The sequence below is a fragment of the Zonotrichia leucophrys genome, chromosome 2 (assembly GCF_028769735.1).
Source record: "Zonotrichia leucophrys gambelii isolate GWCS_2022_RI chromosome 2, RI_Zleu_2.0, whole genome shotgun sequence".
In the NCBI taxonomy this organism is placed as follows: domain Eukaryota; kingdom Metazoa; phylum Chordata; class Aves; order Passeriformes; family Passerellidae; genus Zonotrichia; species Zonotrichia leucophrys.
The window spans coordinates 120,274,746-120,293,946 of NC_088171.1; positions in this window are offsets into that span (position 1 = coordinate 120,274,746).

Below are 19,201 nucleotides of genomic sequence, written 5' to 3' on the forward strand. Positions count from 1 at the left end.
GCCCTAACTCAAATCACAGTGTCTGCAACTACCACTTACTGGAAAAAAATAAAAAGAGGACAAGAACACTTTGTAGTTCTTGTGTAACTGGTTCACACACAGGTAGGTAGAAATCTGCATCAAACCCCTGCGTCAGCTCTTTTTCCTAGGAGTGCTGTGTGTTACCCTTTCCTTGCCCCATGAAATGGGGTGGAACTGCAGGGCTGACGTCACTTACACAGAGCAAACTAAGTCTTACTTCAGAAAAAAAAAGCACTAAAAGCAGACTACAGCCAGCTTTTCTTTGGCTATACCCTGTGCTTTTTTCCAGCCAGCAGCAATCATCTCCCTATATTGCAGGCTCTTCCTATTGATACTGCTCCTTACCGCCTGTTCTAAGGAGGAAATGCTGCCACGAGCAAGGCAGTGGAAGCCAAACAGCTTGCAGTGTATCAGCTCCAAACCAAAGGCTTGAAATTCCCTAAACATCCTAGGTTTTTATTAAAAAGCACAGAACAGCTGTACTCTTTCACAGTCAGTTGCTGTGGTTTATACACCAGTAATCAAGCCCTACTATCACATCCAAATTAGTGTGTGTTTGGGGGCTCCAGCAGCAATAGGGGCTGAGGTATTGTAAGTAAGGCAAGACTTTAGGCACTGAAGGTGCTTGTAAATACTTCAGGTCCTTGTAAAGCTTCAAAACCAAACCACTATGGAAGCCAAAATTTCAAAGCTGACAAAAACTAGCCATCCCAGCATGGTTTTAATTGTGGAAAAAACAATACAAGCATTCAACTTTCAGAAAACAAAACCACTATTTTGGACATCTTAGCCAAAATAATGAGATGTTACATAACACTTGGGTCAAGCTGTCCATTTTAGTTCAAACCAGAAGCGAGGCACAAATATGCACCTCCTGGATTATAACCTGGAAGGTTTCTAGTAGGGTACTCTTGCCCCAGCTGCACTCCTTTAAATCAATCCTTATCTTTATCATATCTTCTCTTGGTCTTTGCTTCCTCTTTCGCCGAGACCGTTAAAACATCCACAGGCTCCCTTTTCAACAGAGAAACCTCTTTCTTTTCCCCCCTGACCAAGATAGGCGGCCACAAGGAGGAAGGACATGATCTCAGGGGTGGCTGGAGCTCGGGACACCTGCCTTGGTAGGTGCTGGGAAGTGTAATGTGGCTCCCCAGCTCTCCAGAGCCAATGCTCAGCCTCAGCAGTGACAAAAATTGCACTGCTGTCAATTTGAAGCAATAGTTATGTGAGGAAACAACACAAATTTGAAGCAATAGTTATTTGAGGAAACAACACAAAAATAATAAACATGATGTTTTCTTGTTTCTTGCTCTTTAAAAAGAAAACAAATATTGTTGTTGTTTGGGGTTTTTTGGTTTTTCTTTTTTTTTTTTTTGTGACACTTCTTTTCTTGAAACCTGGACACCAGTTTGATGGGAGGAAGCTTGGAAAAAAAAAAGTCTATATCTAATGGTAACAAAGGAAAAACCCCCTTGCCCGCTGTAGGTGATGCATTTCATCAGGAGCCACCAGACATTGGGTGCCAGACAGCAGCACACCAGAGATGAACAGCCTCACCCATTTTGACTTCTCATATGTGAACCGGCCTGAAATGAGCATGAGAAAAACACATCTGATGCCAATGGGCCTGATGCACAGAGTTGAAGCTCACAGCAGCAAAGCTTAATTTGCAATTTCCTTGTGTCTCCATAAAACAATTTCCATAAGAAATTAATTCGCTTACGAACTAATTAGATGTTCAACACTTTTAAAATTTAGGCCCTTGTTGTAAAAAAATTAACAAAGTATACTAATTCTGTTCGTAGAAGTGAATTTCCCACAAAGTAATAACTGTTTTCTTTGGACTTTAATTCCTTATTTAATTTGATTGCATGAATTAAGATGTAGAGGCCTCATCAAAAATACAGGTAGTTGAAGTCTCTTCAAGTCTTCTTTTTAAGGGATACAAAAATTTCTGTTTATGTAGCTTTGTTTGGGAACCTAACATTTACTGAGATAAATGGTAAGGTAATTATATTCAATGTTACTGAAAGAAAATGACAGAGAATGTTATGTAATCATTCTATTTCTGCAAATCCATGTTTTTAGTTGCTGGTCTGCAATCTGTATTTTACCCAGTAATATCCCAATTTCCTCCCTAAGACAAGCTGCAAATTGAGTTTATAGTTTATTTTAATATTTCCTGCCATCAAATTATATGGATAAGAAATCCTGTATATTCGTGCCATAATCCCATTTCTGTAGAAGAAAAGAATATACGACCTGTAGTATAATATTGTCATGCAAATGGATTTGAGTCTCCCTATCTTAGCCTGCCCAGACTTTGAAATCTTTTAAAGTAAACAACATATTATTTTAGGTTAGCTGGAGAATGAACTTAGAAACTTCACATGGAAAACTGAGATATCATCTTTCAAAATGAACAAAATAATGGAGTGTAAAAAAGAATCCTTGTTTAACATGGTTTTGCTTAGAGTTCCATTAAGAAATGAAGAACAGTTGTCCAAGCCCTTCACTGAAATACTACAATATAACTTGAGACACTAAACAGATCTTTGTGTTTTACTGAGCACAATTTTTGTGACATGAATGTTTAATTTCATTAGAAGATGAGGATGAAAGTCAAAGAAAGAATTATAGCTGCATTAAATTTCAAAAGAAAAAAACCAGTCACTCTGCAGAAAAGAGAACACAGGACAGGAGAGCAAGGTCTCTATGAGATTGGTGAAAGAAATTGATATTCTAAGGAAAAAATTTTGAAAATTGACATGAATAAATAAAAGTGAAGGGAAACATAGTGGGAGGGACATCATAACTCAGGGTCCAAGCAAACTGTAGAAACAAAGTGAAAAATACTAAATTTAATCATAATAAATAGGCAAGATAAAATCAGTTGAGAGAGGGATTTAAAACTGGTATTTATGTGGTTTTACCACAATCAAAATAATTATTATAAATCCAGCATAGCACAGAAATTATACATTCATAGAAATTTCTTCAATTAGATACTTCTTACAGCAAATATATAGCAAGAGAAAACACTTGTTACTTCTAATACTAGATGAATAGCAAAGTACAGGGTACAATCTGGGGAAATGAATGTCAAGATTTAACAGTTGGTAATTTCAGGGTAGTTGAAACTTTAATGTGGTTTGTTCTCCTGTCTCAGTGCTTTCTGAAAATCAGGTCCCCTCTGATGTTTTCTCAAAAAATGGGGCACACAGAAAAACTAGCAATTTGTTAAAATTGTGGCCTGAAAATACCTTCAGGAAATAGACAACTGCACAAAGTTTGATGAATATTTTGACTGACTCCTGTGAAAATTTTGGGCGGAGGCAGAATACAGTGGAATGTTCAACAATGAATTGTACCACGTACGTCACACCTCCTCAAAAGAAAAACTAAAATGCAGCATCCTATCTAATAAAACTATGAAGAAAAAAAATACAGCTTATTTATGAGATGGAGAAACAACCTCCTAGAGCATCAGAATAATCACTAACAAGCAAACTCATATCAGATGTATTGAATGTTTTGGGAAAGTACCAAACTAAAAGCCAGGAATATCTTTCAGTGTGACAACCTAACCACAGTGCTGTGTGATGCTGACAAATTCCTCTCTGACCATATTACCATGATAAGTTGGTGCAATTAATACTAATAACACAGGATGCAGTGGTGCCTTAATTTCTGTAGAGCATTATAAAACTATAATAAAGTGCTACATGCTGTATTTTTATTACTGCTCTTACAGTGCTTTTTTTATTTTTCAGCCAGAAAACTGCAGGTAAATCTTTTTAACATACCTGTGTATAGGATATCCACAACAATCAAGACTGTCCAGAAAAAGTAAGATACAACTGTTCAAAGGTATTTGAATGTGTTCTAGAGGAAGTTAAGACCAGAAAGAAAGTATAAAAGGCCCTATATTTCAATCTACTCAAAATCTTTATTTTCCCTTATCCTAACATCAAGTATCTTATACAGCCCCTGGTCTGGACTTGTAGCCACGTGGTTGCCTATTTTCTAAATTAAAAGTCAGAAATTACTAGAAAGTATTCTGGAGAACATTTATCTCTCTACATACATTTTCCAGACTCATAATGAGTAACCTCATAAAGGAAGGGCTTGAATGCTTTGATTTTTATTGCAAGTCAGCAGATCAGAAGAGGAAATGATAGTTCCAAGTAAAACTCAGTAAGGATCTGAATATACCTGAAAGAAATACCAATTGCTTTAAAAAATTGGTGATACAATTTTATTTAAAATGCTTTGAAAATGGAAGTAATACCTGCAATCCCCAACCTGGTTGTCCTCATGAAATAATAGCAGGGCCTGTTTCACAGGTTTGTGTGACAGTTGGTGATGTGTCTTGTTTATCTTGCATAAAGGGTGACTTCAAGCTGACTTATATGGCTGGAAAGCCATTTAAAGACGTCTTTAAAAACCAGAAAGGTAAGCAGTGAGAATATGAGTTTATTTAGCTTTCTATGAGCTTAAGGAGGTTCATAAACTGGTTTCATCTCATTTAGCAGCTTCATTAATACAATGGCAGAGCATGGTGTAAACAACATGCTAATCACATCACATAATGCTAAAATGAGAGGGTCTGATGGCATTAATGAGAATGGAGATAGTATTAAAAAACCAAACCAAAACAAAAACCAGAGACAATGAAAATTGTATAAGAAAATATAATAACAAGCTTTGAGAATTATTCTAGGGAGAGTATAGGCAAAGGCAGTGGAGGGAAGGTGGAGCAGCAGAAGCAGGCGTGCCCAGGCAGCCCTGCAGGTGACACTAGACAGCAATTTGGAGGCAGTTTCACAACTGTGATGCTGTAGCACAAAAAGGATGCAAAACTCAGGCTGCTACTGTGGCATTTCTCTTCTAATAGAGCAGAGAAAGACAGTCCTTCTAGCTAAATCTGGCTCAGTTTTCACTCCCAGAAGACAGGCAGCATGCTGGCATAGATTGCAGTGAACTGAAATGAAGGGTAGAAAGAGAGAAAAGGTCTTAGAGGTTGCAAGGAGAACATTATCTCTAAAGAGGTTTTGAAATCTCCCCTTCACAGATTTTACAGGAGGCAAAGTTTGGAAACATTAGATAAAACATGATGGAGGGAAATGAAGAAGGAGGTTGGCAATGGGTATATTTTTTGATTGAGTCAAATCATTCCAGCCAGAAACCATTCAAAGTCTCTTGCAGATGAATGGTGGCAAATTAGAAATGGGTTGTCATTCTCTCTGCTAGTCCCACGGAGAAAGGCTTCATTTTGCAAAGGCCTTGTGCCAAATGACATCTCCATCAGTCACAACAAAAGAGTCAAGATCTGAAAGGAGAAGACAAGCAGCTTCTTTTCAGATGCATGTGCTCTCAATAATTCTTAAATTATTTCATGAACAATATTCATCATGAAGACCAGGGGCTCATTACCTGTATTTTTCACAGAAATTCTGACCAACATTTTAATAATGTGTCATTCTGAAAGCTGACACTCAAATCATATTAAATCATTTGAAGTATAAAGCACAAACTTTCCTGTTTAGCAAAGAGCATCACTGCCATTAGATTTTGGTACTCCCTCATCCTGCCAAAGCTTCCTTTGAATTGGGTTGCCCCGACTCTATTTCAAGACTTTTCAGGTTTTCTCTCTCAACCAGCCCTTCAGGTAATGGCTGCTAGTGGCAAATGTCTTGAGGATGGGCAATTCCTGGCCTAGTTTCTAATAAATATAAGTGCTGCTACAGACCCAGTAGTATTTGTGTGCACTTCTTACTCAGTGCTGCTGTTATTCTCTGAAACTTTGGAGTAGTCATGTTGTAATAAAAAACACTCTTCCTTATGCAGAGAGAGAACTGTAAAACCTCATTAATAATATTTTTTTCCTTTCTTAAGGGCTAAAACCAAAACAACATACTTCTCATCCCTAATTTTATGCACTCAGACTTGAAAATGGTGACTCACGAGAATTAAAAGGCAGTGCAACTCTGTCTTTTGAGCCAAGATAGCAAGACTCATCTGCTGCATAAATCTTGGGATCATATTAGAAAACAACATAAAAGTGGAACTGCTCAGTCCAGCCAGCATACAAAACAGTATCAGAGAATGCTCACCATCACATATGTAGGATCCCTCACTCCTCAAAAACTCTTCCTCTGGCTGTTGCCCATGATGTTTGAAATGAGCACATGAACTTGGCTTATCCCTGATTTGCCTCCTCCACGGCACCTCCAGCTGCTGCTTGGCCCCAAACAGCATCCCCAGGACTCCACCCTGCCAGGCTGTGGCCCACAGGATTTCTTGTGTGCTCTGGTTTTGCACTGTATTTAATGAGTTCTGCCCAAACACAGGAGTAGAAAAAACAGAGCCCTGGCACTGTTGGCAACAGCGTGGTCCTCTGAGACCGAAAGAGTGCAAGGGCAAGGAGCCATCCCACCTCCTGGCAGCTTCCTGATACCTGAGCAGGCACCCACGTGTTCACATACCTGCCTGCATGCACACTCAGTGTGACAGCCATTCAAAGCTGGGAAAGAAAGGGTGATGAATGAATTCTGAGCTCTTTCCTCTCAAGAGGAGGGCCATTTCATGCACTGTGATATGCACTGCATTGGCAGAATCAATGGTAAGCAGCATCCCATTTATAAATCAAACCAAGATTGTTTTCCTAATTACATTTACATCACTTTGGTTTTTAAATTTTCATCATAAACAGGACACATTCTGGAATGACATCAAGGACTTTCTAATGACACAGAAAATAGGCAGATAATTTTGCAGCAATATTGACTTGTGATGCTTTTGTGCAATAAAAAAATGCTTTTTTCATCAGGGATCTGCATATAGGGGAGTCCAAAACAAGACATGAAACAACAAGAACTTGTTTATGAAGTATACTTTTATATTAATAATTGGGGGGTGGGGGTAGGGCAAAAAGTAAACAAAAACAAATTTTAGTTAATGATCTTTACTTTTGTTCTAAGCTTTTCTGACACTTGCTCAGCCTCCCCCACTCTGTCTCTCCTTGCACTGAATTCTGCCTGATCACATGGCCACGAGTCAAAATGAGATCAAATGACGCAGAAAACTAAAATTGAACTTTAACCCCCACTTCTTCTCACCAGCTATTTCCCCCGTGCACTGGCAAGAAAAAAACCCTCAAATATGAAGCAGAAGTCATTCTCACACAAATAGTGAAGTCAAACAAAACCCAATCCAAACCTAAATAAAAACCCTGGACAAACAGCTAAAATGTTTAAATTGACACAAAGACTTTCCTTTTTGCAGAGTTCTGCCAGGCAGATTATCTGCAATGAGAAGTGGAGCATTTAGAATGAAGAGCAGAAATAGAAATGTAGGCGTGGAGACTGCTAGCTCAGAAGAGTCTTTTGTCTGGCGATACTGTGACTAAAGATAATCTTTGTTTATCTTGTATGTTTAACTTGTGTCTTGTATACCCAAAGTGTTGGAAAAAAAATGTGGAATTACAAGTGAGTAACTGAACAAACCCATAACACAGGGTATAATTTCTAGGCATGGTGAAGGCAGGAAAAACAAACTCAGCAGTTATTATACTGTATTTATTCTCTTTTTTCTTTATAAGCACTCCCAGACTTGTGGCACAATAATGTTACAATTAAAGCATACTTTGACCAACAATTTCACAGCAGAATGGAACGAATTATGTGACATTACTAATACAGCACAGCAGAGCTGCAATGCACCCTTGGCTATGCAAGTACAGCTTACAGCTAAAACTTTACAGAGATGAAGGAGTGAGCTCAAGGCTGCCGAAAACTGAATAGGATTTAAGTATTTAGTGTCACCCAATCAGTGAAATATGATTAATGAGGCTGGAGGAGTACACTGCTTTTTAGTCTCCAAAGCAAGGCGGACATGGGGGGAAATGTATTGGAGCTCTTCAGCGATAAAAGCCGCAGCAAAATTCTGCACAGTTAAACTACACGTTCAGTTGCAGCTGCTTATTTCTCCTCTGTGTGATTAGAGCCTCCCATTTCCCTCATTACAGGCTTGATATTATTGAAGCAAAGCCAACAGCAAGTTAGCAAGCCAGCAGGGGATCAAATTGATTATACAGTTAGCTGTGGAAAAACTGAAATTCTTTATTAAGGGGAAATGAAATACAGTTAATTTATGCTTCAGCTGAACCCCTCCCACACTACACTTACTCTGCTGGTACTCTGAATTTTCTCTGAAGCTACAAGACAGCTGAGAAATTACAAAAGCTTTATTGATATAAAAATAAATCAGGCCTTCAGTATTTTTTAAAAGGATTTTTCTATTACTAATTATCATAACTCAGTATATAGGACAACGCGGCATTAAAGCCAAAAAAGAAAGGAAGGTGGAAAGCAGTTGGGTTGAGGTAGACTGGAAGATTTGCTATCTGTTAGCTGGTGTTACAGACAGTCCACAAGTAAATGTAAGCATCACCTTATCAGTAAAGCAGCAACTCAATTTTTGTGGTATTTCAGTTGTAAATCTCTTTCCCAAAATGAAGAAAATAATCATTTGTGACAGAAATAATTTTCTGAGAATAAGAACAGGCCTGTTAATTTATTTCTGACAAGGACAGACTGTGAGATAAAGCTTGTTTCTAAAATGAGACCTTGTAGAAGACAGCACCACATGCCCCATCCCAAGCAGTTACAGCCCAGCAGTTCAGATCTTCCCTACAGAGCTGAAAAGTGCAGAGAGCTCACAAACAGAAAGTTCCCCCTGCCCCACAGCCCTTTGCTCTCCAGCCCCAAACATTTGTCCTTGGCAAAGCCCTGATAAATGGAGCTGTGGATGCAACTCTACTGAGGAACATCCCCTCTCCACACAGGTGTCACCTCCCACTGCTCTCAGCAGTGTGGTCCCAGACCACCAGCCACCCTTCCCAGAGACAGTCACTGCTTCTTTTCATCTATTTTGCATTGTCCCTTTCCAGCCCCTGGCAGGAAAAGGGATACATCCTCTTCAGAAGCCACCTTGGCTTCTGTCCCAAGAGGCATGAAGGATGTTGTAACTTGTGGAAGTTTAGCAACTGAGCCTACACAAGGGTCCCACGGAGGGAAATGCTTAATGAGACTGCTCTGCAGGATGTGAAAATACCATACAAGGCATTTTTAATGAATTTGTCAGGATTCACAGCCTCAATCGTTGCCATTGATAAGATTTGCTTCATCAAATTGCAAGGAGGAGCAGCCCTCTGTTTGCTGGGCTCCTTAGGTAGGCCTTCCTCTGCTTCACTAGACTTTCTTCTGCCTTCTATGCATTTCTGATGCCTTAATCATGTTGCAACACCCCTGTAATATGTTGTTTCTCCTAATCACTGAGGAATGCTTTGAGATTTCCCCCTGGTTTTCAGACAAAACTTCTACCAATACCTGTCAGTGTCCTTTTGGATGTAAAGATTGTGATGGTTTTGGCTGGGGTAGAATCGGTTTTGTTCATAGCTGCTGTAGGGCTGTGTTTTGGATTTGTGCTGCAAACTGTTGATAACACAGAGATGTTTTAGCTGTTGCTTATCAGGGCTTGCACAGAGTCAAGGCCTTTTCTGCTCCTCACCCCATCCCAGCAGTGAGCAGCTGGGGGTGCCAAGGAGTTGGGAGGGGACACAGCTGGGACAGCAGACCACAGCTGGCCAAAGGGATATTTCATACCACATGGCATCAGGCTCAGTATACAAAGTGTGGGGAAGAAGGAGCAAGCTGGGGACATTCAGAGTAATGGCGTTTGCCTTCCCAAGTTACCACTGTGTGTGATGGAGCCCTGCTTTCCTGGGGATGGCTGAACACCTGCCTTCCTGTGGGAAATGGTGAATTAATTCCTTGTTTTTCTTTGCTTTTGTGTGCTGGTTTTGCTTTACCCATTACATTTCTTTATCTGAACCCTTGAGTTTTCTCACTTTTACCTTTCTGATTCTTTCCCTGATCTCACTGAGGGGACTGAGTGAAAGGCTGTGTGGGGCTTGGTTATCAGCTGGAGTTAAACCATGACAAATATTCAAGGGTCTTATTAGAATAAAAGCAATTGAGCTTGATTTGCACTACCCACTTTGGGAATATTAATATTAAAAGAGAAGTAAAAATAGACATTATTTTTTTAGTTCCTCTTACTCTTCTCACCTAAGAATAGAATAAAATAAAGGTCTTCTTTTCCACTTTCTGCAATAATATGCACTGGCTGATCTGAGGAAGTGCTAATAAATGCAAGTGAAAGTTTGCACACAACTTAAAATGCAGAAGAGCTTATTTCACTGAAGGCTGCATGTTTACCAGGAAATGAGATGGACTCAAATTGCCCTTGTGACTGCTTGAGACATATACTCATTAAAGATACTGTTGAAGTAATATGGAGGAGGAAATAAATTGCTTGAAAGGACGGTGCCAAGACTGGCAAATCTAAAATTTACTACACAGTCATACAGAAGCTATTTTGGGAGCCACAATCACCTCTTGGAAAAATAAACACATTTCCACAGAACAGCAATTCCGTATGTTACACTTGGCCATCTTGACTGAAGCCAGTAGCGTAATGAGTTTTACAAGTGGCAAAAACCAGTCTCTTGGCAAAAACAATCCCTAACCTCATGAAATACAGAATATTTTGCTAAAAGGAAAACAAAGTTGAAATGTATTTTATATAAATATAGATATATATAATTATTGTTTACAAGAAAACTTCTACTAGAGGAAAATAAGTCTATGGTACACAAACTCTGACACAAAACAATCACTGACAAAAAAAATACTGCTCTTATGCTGACAAGTAGTTTTCAAAAAGAAACAAAAAACCCTCCGTCACAAAAAATTAAGTGAGACAGATTTCCAAGAAATTATCTGAGGTATTCAGTACAAGATTTTTCCTGATCCATAGCAGCTATCTATTTCAAAGAGTATTACTTTTATATAGTGCAAAAAGTGCCATAGGAAAACCAGTCACTTAAACACCCTGGATACATCATAGCTCTTACTGGGATGTAATCAGAAAGCATCCAGAAATTTGTGTGTGCATATGTATATACATCTATACATACATATATACTCTGCACAGAGTCCTTTCTTAGGCTTTTCTCCCATATTTTGATGTTTCATTTTGCCTTTCCTTTGCTATGTGAATGGTTTTTACATTTATATATATAAAAATATATAAAATTTGAAATTATATAAAAATATATATATAACTGAAAATATTTCCATTTTGCAAAGGGAGCATAGCAAAAGACTGTAAAGACCTAAGGCTCTTTTCAGTAATCTAAGGTAAGGGCCATGAAAAATTCCTGTTGTGAGAAGAAGTCCTCACATGGCTGTGGGAGCTCTTTAGCTAAGTGGTGTCATCTTAAGGCAAGGGCTTGAATTATGGAGCCTGAGTACTGATTTGGGGCACCCCCATTATTTGAAATAGAGTTGCACGACATGGTAAATACTATGTGATTTCCTAGTATTTGACCAAAGAAACTTCACCATGCTCCAGAAAAAGCACAGGGGACAGTGCTTTTCTGTTAAGGCAAGTTGTTTTACTGGGGATAGAGCTGCATACATGTAAGGGAATCATATCACTAAATGGATCTATCCATGTGCAACAAATCTGACACCTTCATTTTCAGCACGATAAAGACAACCTGATCCATGTGCAGTGAATGTGCCATTTAACCATCCCTGGACTGTGGACAAGAACTTGCAAGTCCAATGCCTCTAAATTCCTTTAGGTGACCCTGTTATTGGTCTCAAATACAATTCATGTATTTTGAAGGTGGAAAAAAATTTCTTTAGTACCCTAGGCAACAAAGAAAAGTGATTGACAGCATATATGAAGTGAACAGCATATCCTGAGCCTGTCCTAGCCAAATGCTCTGTGTTACACAGTATTGTTTCCTAATACTTTCACAGTTGCTTGTAATGCTTTTTGGCTAATCAGTTCCAAATGCTTTTCAAAGACTCAGACATTTCAAAAAGTCATTAATGTTTTTCAGTGTATTTTGCTGTGAAGCCAAGCTGAAATCCTGAAAGGAACGTTTGAAAAGATGGCCTGGTGGTGAGTGCAACAAACAGGCAACTCAAAAGCAGCTGGCATCAAGAGGAGTAACAAAAATCAAGGCATTCAAAAGTCCTCTGTGAGTTTCAGAAATCTGTGGTCTGTGAGTTCTGTTTCCTGCATCTTTAAGACATAACATGTCATTGTTCTGCATCAGAGAGCATCCGTCTGCAGCTGGGAGCAATACCCATCACTGACACCAACCACTGCTTTGCCAGGTGTAAAAACCTGGGGTTAAATAATTTTATCCCTAGGTCATTCTTTAAGTCAGTTACAGCGCAGAGGAGAGCTGCATTTCCATCACCTTGCTGACAATTAGATACACAACAGATGCAAAGCACTCATCTTTCTCGCTACCAAAAGTGAAAACCCCCCCTTAACTCAGAATTTCCTCGCTGTAACAAAAGTGAACATTTTATTTTTGCTTTCAGTTTACTTGAGTTTGAAAAGTCATGTAAGTCTGCTTTTATGAATATTCTTAACATAAGCTGGAACGTAAGTGCAATATCAAAACAAATTAGGAGGATTCTGAAAAGAGAGAGGTGGAGAATAATGCTTTAGCATTGTAGCACTATTGTATTAACATCTTGTCTTGCGTGAGGCTGATGCACTGCACAGGAATCTGGGCTGTTTCGCTATAAGTGGAAAGCTACTTAAGTAGGGTGTCTCTGCAGTGATGAAGGATGCAGCAAAGAGGTGGAGATTTAAAAAGCCAGATTCTCAGAAAGAATACAGCAACACAAGAACAGGTATAGGAATTTGAAGACCTTTTTTAGCTGCTACATTTTTGTAGCTTTTCTACCCTGTACAGAATAAACTTTTCAGCATTAAAGCACTAAAGGCCTGGGAAACTTTAGACAACTGGCAAACAAACCAAAAAACCCCCAACCCAAAACTCAAACCCAAATAATCTGAAGCAGTAAGTAGAGCAATGCTGATTCACTTGGAATCCTATGTAATACAACCCATCAAATCTAAGGTCTTTTATGGGGATCCAAACTAGGATCCAGTTGGGAAACAAAGAAAAGTAAAAGAAAAACCAAGAGAAAGAAGTAAGTTTGATGCAGTGATAAAAACCAGGCCTTTGTTAAATTCCCAGATGTTCTCTGGGCTAGCTGTGTTTTGAGGTACTATAGGTTCCTTGAGGATGGAAGAGCTGTAATCTCCAAGCCAGTGGGGGCATTACCAAGTTTAATGCTGACTGTTCCATTGGTGCAAATGTACAAAGTGGGAACATGGAAGACTGGAACAAGAAGAAAACAAGCAAAACTGTCTAACATTCATACAATTTCTATAAGCTTTTGCTTGCCTAGGACTAGAGAGCAACAGAGAGCAACTCTGTTCAGCCTGTTTTTGAACAGCAACTGGAGGTGAGCTAGGATAGTCACAGCATTAAAGCATCCAGCTGACACTTGAACAACATGTCTAAAATGAGCATATCCAGAAGCACCTAGTGGCTGAGGAAAAAAATTCCCCACTTTTGCATTACAAGTCCTATTTTTAGATCACTGGTATTTTAAAATAAGGTTTTCAAGAAGAGTGTTTTTTAAAAAAACAGGCAGAATTTACAGAACAAGACCAAAATGTGAAGTGCTGGAGGACTGTGGGTGAAGGAAAAGACTTTGGCACAGGTTTCTCAGCAAGACAGCCTAGCCCAGACTCCTGGCCAGGCTCCAGCTTTGGAAGCTGTCCTCAGACTCCTCCGAGATGACTATCGGCTCCTCTTCCTGCTCAAAGCTGTTGAGCAATAAAGCTCTGAGTTGTCAAACTGATACCGCTCTTTCAAGCAGAAGTGCTGTGATTCAGTCATCAGAGAAATAACCCTCCTCATACTACAGCTCCCAGAGCAGCTCTGGAATTAAGAACATAATTATAAATGCGATGGTTTTTTTTTGTTAAGCCTTTTGGTGAATACTGGTTTGTTATTGTGTTTACTTTTGTGATCTTTCATTAGTAACAACTGACCACGTAATGCCGGAAATCTTTCACTACAAACAGGAATAAGGCTGTGCACTTCACAGCTACATTTTAGGAGCATGACAATATTTTGAAAAATGGTTTTATTCCTTCATTGTGTCATCTCAGTAAAGCAAGAGAAGAGAGGATGTCTGAGCTCAACAGAAGCACTTAAAATCATGAGACTGGCAAAGCCAAACTCAAATGATCCCTCCTTGTCCCATGAAAGCACTGCTCCCATAGTGCTGACATTTCTTCAGCATCCCTAAAAGTGAACCAGAATGGTCTTCGAGGAAACTCTATCTTGCCTATCAGCCACTTTTTCTTTTTTTTGTCTTTTTTTTTTTTTTTGTTTTGTTTTGCTTTTGTTTTTGTTTTGGGATGTGTTTTTTGGGGGATTTTGTTTTGTTTTTTTTTATTTAAAATCTCTGTTGGTTTGCTGTTGTTCGTGTATTTTTGTTTGGTTGGCTTTTTGTTTGTGTGGGGTTTTTTAGTGTTGTTTTATTTTTTGTGTTTATTTTTCAGGAAGATCAAAACTTCACATCTAAAATGTTTTGTTTTCCACGCCAAATTCAAATTTCTGTTTACCAGCACTTGTATCTCAGCACTGACTTCTTCTGGCTGTCCTACAGACGATTCCATTTCCCCTACATAATAATTCTTCATTTGCTAAAGCATTTCCAAGCATTATTCCTTTCCATGTTCTCCAAGTGATGCTCTCAGGAATGTTCAAGCAGCGTGTTTGTGAATCAAAACTAGTATTTTATGGAGAAAAAAAAACAGGTAAGGTCAACTTTGCCTCTAACTTTCTTAAAACTACCATATTCAAACTGCCAAGATGACTGTAACAGGAGATGTGGCCCTATTCTCTTTTTCTTTTCACCACTGCCTTGTAGCACCATGCCACAAGAATGAAAGCCACACTCTCACATCTGCAGCAATATCAAAGTGCTCAAGGACACAGTTCCCTGCTCCAGCAGTGCTGGAGGGAATCTGTGCTTTCAGAAAGATCTTTGAGGCACACAATCTACCATGATAATTTAATTTTCTGCAAATAAATTATAGAAGGGAGAATGGCAACTCAACTAAGCACTCCTCAAAGTTGTGCCAAGGGATGTTTAGAATTAGTATCAGGAAAAGTTTCTTCTCCTGGAGGGCTGTCAAGCAGTGGAATGGGCACCCAGGGAAGTGGCTGAGGCACCATCCCTGGGGTTATAGATGAGACACTTACAGACATGGTTTAGTGCTGGGCTTGGCAGTGTTGTGTTAGTGGCTGGACTCAGTCTTAAAACTCCCAACTTGAATGTTTCTAGGTATCTGATATTGAATTAAACATCTGTCTTTTAAGGATCCAAGCATCCTTCAGAAATGAGACAGAGAAAAACAATAAATCATCCAAACATCTAGAACAGATAAAAAACTAGCTTTTTACACAAAGGGTTTTCTGGCTGAGGCCAAGTTGTTCTATGTAAAGAAAAGCAGATCAAAACTACCCAGTCTTTCTGATCTAAAGCACATTTCTGGTTGTATTACAACAATTTCTTCTTTGGGATACACCCATTGGGAAGTTCCAGCTTTTTGGTCATGTTGGCTGTCAAAAATGCGTGGAGCTTTGTTGGTGGGAAGGACAATATTCTGTTTCCAGCCTCAGACTCTTATTATAGCTTAGATCAAGCCCTGTAATAAAACACTTTAACAACCACCAGTTCTATCATATGCAAATACTTAAACTTTTACTGAATCCCCCAGCCTAATCGACCATCTACAGCCTTACTTACCCCGAGAACATTGCCAGAAGCACATTTGTTCCTCATCATTTCATATTCTAGGCATGGACACAATCTAAAGTTCAGTTGTGTTCATCTCATAGCAGGAAAAGAAGTGCCTTAACATAACAACTCAGAAGAAACAAATTTGTTGATATCATATGAAAACTGGGTTTTATAATAACAGATCCTCATGGGGTTTTTTTTTATAACCCCTATGAAAGCCTGGAAGGAGTGTGGATTACTACTACACGTTTGTTTAAGAACCCAGGGTATAACCTCCCCAGACCAAGCTGCCTGTGGTCCTTCCCTTTCCCCCCTCCAATAAAAGCACGGATTCCTCCAGAGGGAAAGGGCCCTGCTGGGTGTCCAGAGGTTACACCAGGCTAGCTGGGGCTGCTGCAGCTATGCTACTGCAAAATGCATGTCATTTCTCATTTTTGCCACAGAAGAGAGTCCACGAACAGTGACAAGGCTGCTATTAAGAGTGTGATGTCTCTGCATTACAGACCAGCTCTCTAGTCTTCCATGAAAAGGAAGATATGGAAAAAAACCCCACCAAGCGAGATCTATTGCATGAAAACAAAATGCAAAATGGCACGCAAGGAAAAATAAAACAGAAGAATGGCAGTGTCTTTCATTTATAACACCACCTTTAAACTTTATTTTAGCCTTATACTTTTTGGTAAAACAAGAAAGCTCACGTGGACTCCAGGTGGAGCTGGTATGAGTGCATATTGACAGTAAGAGTTTTCTGTTAAGCCATGTCACTAACTAATGACAGATCATTGAGACCTTTTTTTAGCTAAGTGACTAGATAAGGAGGCAGCAGATAGTCTTCTAACCCTGATTTGTATCCACAGTGTGGGTACACACAGCAGCCTACAAATCTGACAATTCTTAGCAGTGACTTGAGGCTGCTTCCCTGTCTCACACCCTTGGCCCTTAGAACTCTTCTCCTCTAAAGAGCCACTTCCTTGCCTATGGGAGACCAGGACACCAGCCCTCCCTACCAGGCTCTCACCCCAGCACCTCAGGCTGAACAGCAGAGCTGTTCTCATCCATAGCACTTTCCCCACCAGCAGTCAATCCTCCTTGCTCCTCACCCTCCTTTCCATACTGCTCTCACTTTTTGACTTTCAAGCTTTTTGTCTCCAACAGTCCCCCAGAATGACCAGCCAGTTCCAATCTGCTGCTCCCATTTCTCCTTGTTTTATGACTGCTCTTGCATGATCAGATGTTATGTTCATTAGCCTGTAGCTGGTGGAGGTAACCAGACCTCCTTCTTTGTCCTTTTGACTTCCCCTCTGCAGGTGCTTGTATCCCAGCTGAGGAATCACCTAAGAAAGTGGCCAGCATCCAGGACAAACTCTTAAATAGATTACCTGGAATATTTTGGTGGGGGCAGGGAAGGGGGAACCCCCCCCCCCCCCCCAAAAAAAAAAATTATGGAAAAAGTACACCAGCAGCCTGTAGGAGCAAAAGACAGACATTTGCTTTCTGAACTCATTTGCTGTTGGGTAAATTATGAAATAAAATGAAATAAAATTATATTTCCAATTGCTGCCTCCAAGGGAGCAGGAGGGAATCAGAGAGGGAAGCAGAGCTCTGGAGAATCAGCAGATATAGCTGCAGCTCTCAGTTCTGCTGGAGAAATCCTCTGTCAGAAGCAGTGTCTCTGGCAGGCTGTGGGCTCAGCATTACGTACCCTCGGTTTGGTGGATTCACTGCTCAAAACCACTCTGCCGTTTTCAGGTGAAAGTTGATGTAGTTGGAGGTTTATAATCAACCATGTTCTGCTTTATCCTTTCTAGTTACATTCTTTTTATCATACACATCACCAAGAGACACAGAAAAACCAGAAGGAACGGTGCTAAGAACAGGAAATACAGACTTTTAATCTTGTAAATAGGTGCTAAGCCTGGCTGGGGAACTGCAGCGTTCCCGGCGCAGATAAGCATCGCTCCCTCGTGTGGTTAAAACTCACTATTGCTAATTTAGCGGCACTGCAGATCTTCGCATGAAAATTCAGAGAAGAAAGGATTATTTGCCGGGATTTGCATCTCAATGCACTGTCACATACGCGTTCATGCATGCAAAAGCATGAGTACAATAACACACCTTGCACAGAGTTCGCTCTGAACAGACAATTTTGCCTTATATCTGTGTTGAAAGGCTAAAAAAATCATCTCCCTCTAAAGGCTGATAAAAACAGCAAAGAAAACTGGGATCTGATATGGAGAAATCTACAGCTCCTCACAAAAGAGGCTGTAAGGAAAAGAGTTTTTCATATGCAAACACTGATTGAATTGTTGCCCTCTAGATAACCAATAGTTAAACCCACAGAGTAGCTTGAAAATTGAAGATGTGAAACTACTGGATCCCTACACAGGATGAACACACACCCTTGGATATCTTCTCAGACTGTGCAGAATCCTGTATAAGACTTTCTGTGAGCATTCAGAGAGTCCACAGACCTCATCAATTTACCTGTTAATTCAGACCCGAATGGCATTTATGAGTTCAACACACAGTGTAATGACAGGGTTCCTTATTGCATGTAAGTAGACAAGAGATGTGTTATTAATGCTGTTCAACAGAGCTGTACCAAGGCACCCTAATGCCTCAGAGCCCCCTCCTTTGCCCTGGTTTCCAGCTTCATAGCACAACAGAGGATGCCTCTCATTTTAGCCCAATGCAGTGGGCCCTTCTTACACAGTTTAGCACAATAAGCTTGCATAAACAGATCCTTACAGAAGCTTGCATGAACAGGTCCTTACAGAAAAAAAACCCCATAAAGTCCAGTACTACTTCCAGCCAAGCTGCAATTTAATCAAGAGAACAATGAATAATTTTCTGTGCTTTCATTGCTAACAAATCACAATTTGTTTAAAAAGCCAACTATATTAGCAGGTTTATATAAAATATCATTTTGCAATAAATTCCTCCCCAAAAATGCTGGAGAGTGAAAATGGGAATAAGAGATTGATATTGTTGAAATTTGTGTTCTCTTAACTCAATAGCAAGGTATTTGAATAAGAAAGCATTGTACAGTATGAGCAAATATGCTTACTTAGGAGTAACAGCCAACTCAGGTATTTCCAGCTGATATCAAGAAACGTTCAAATTTATCTAAAATACATAGCTACTGTTATGTGTTGCAAAGAATGGCTGGAGATCAAGAATTTAAATACCTTGAACACAGGACATACAATGTCATTTAATCCCAGTAAATAGAAAAGGAAATGTGCTCTCTGAGAATTTTCCACCCCACCTTCTCATTCAAAATATTTGTTGCATTCAAGGTGCAAATGTCCTTGAAAGACAGAAATAAAGAGAGCATAAAGGTGATATTTTAGGAACAAACTGAATCTACATATGTCCGTGCTTTCCAGGAACTTGCAGCTGCTATTTCT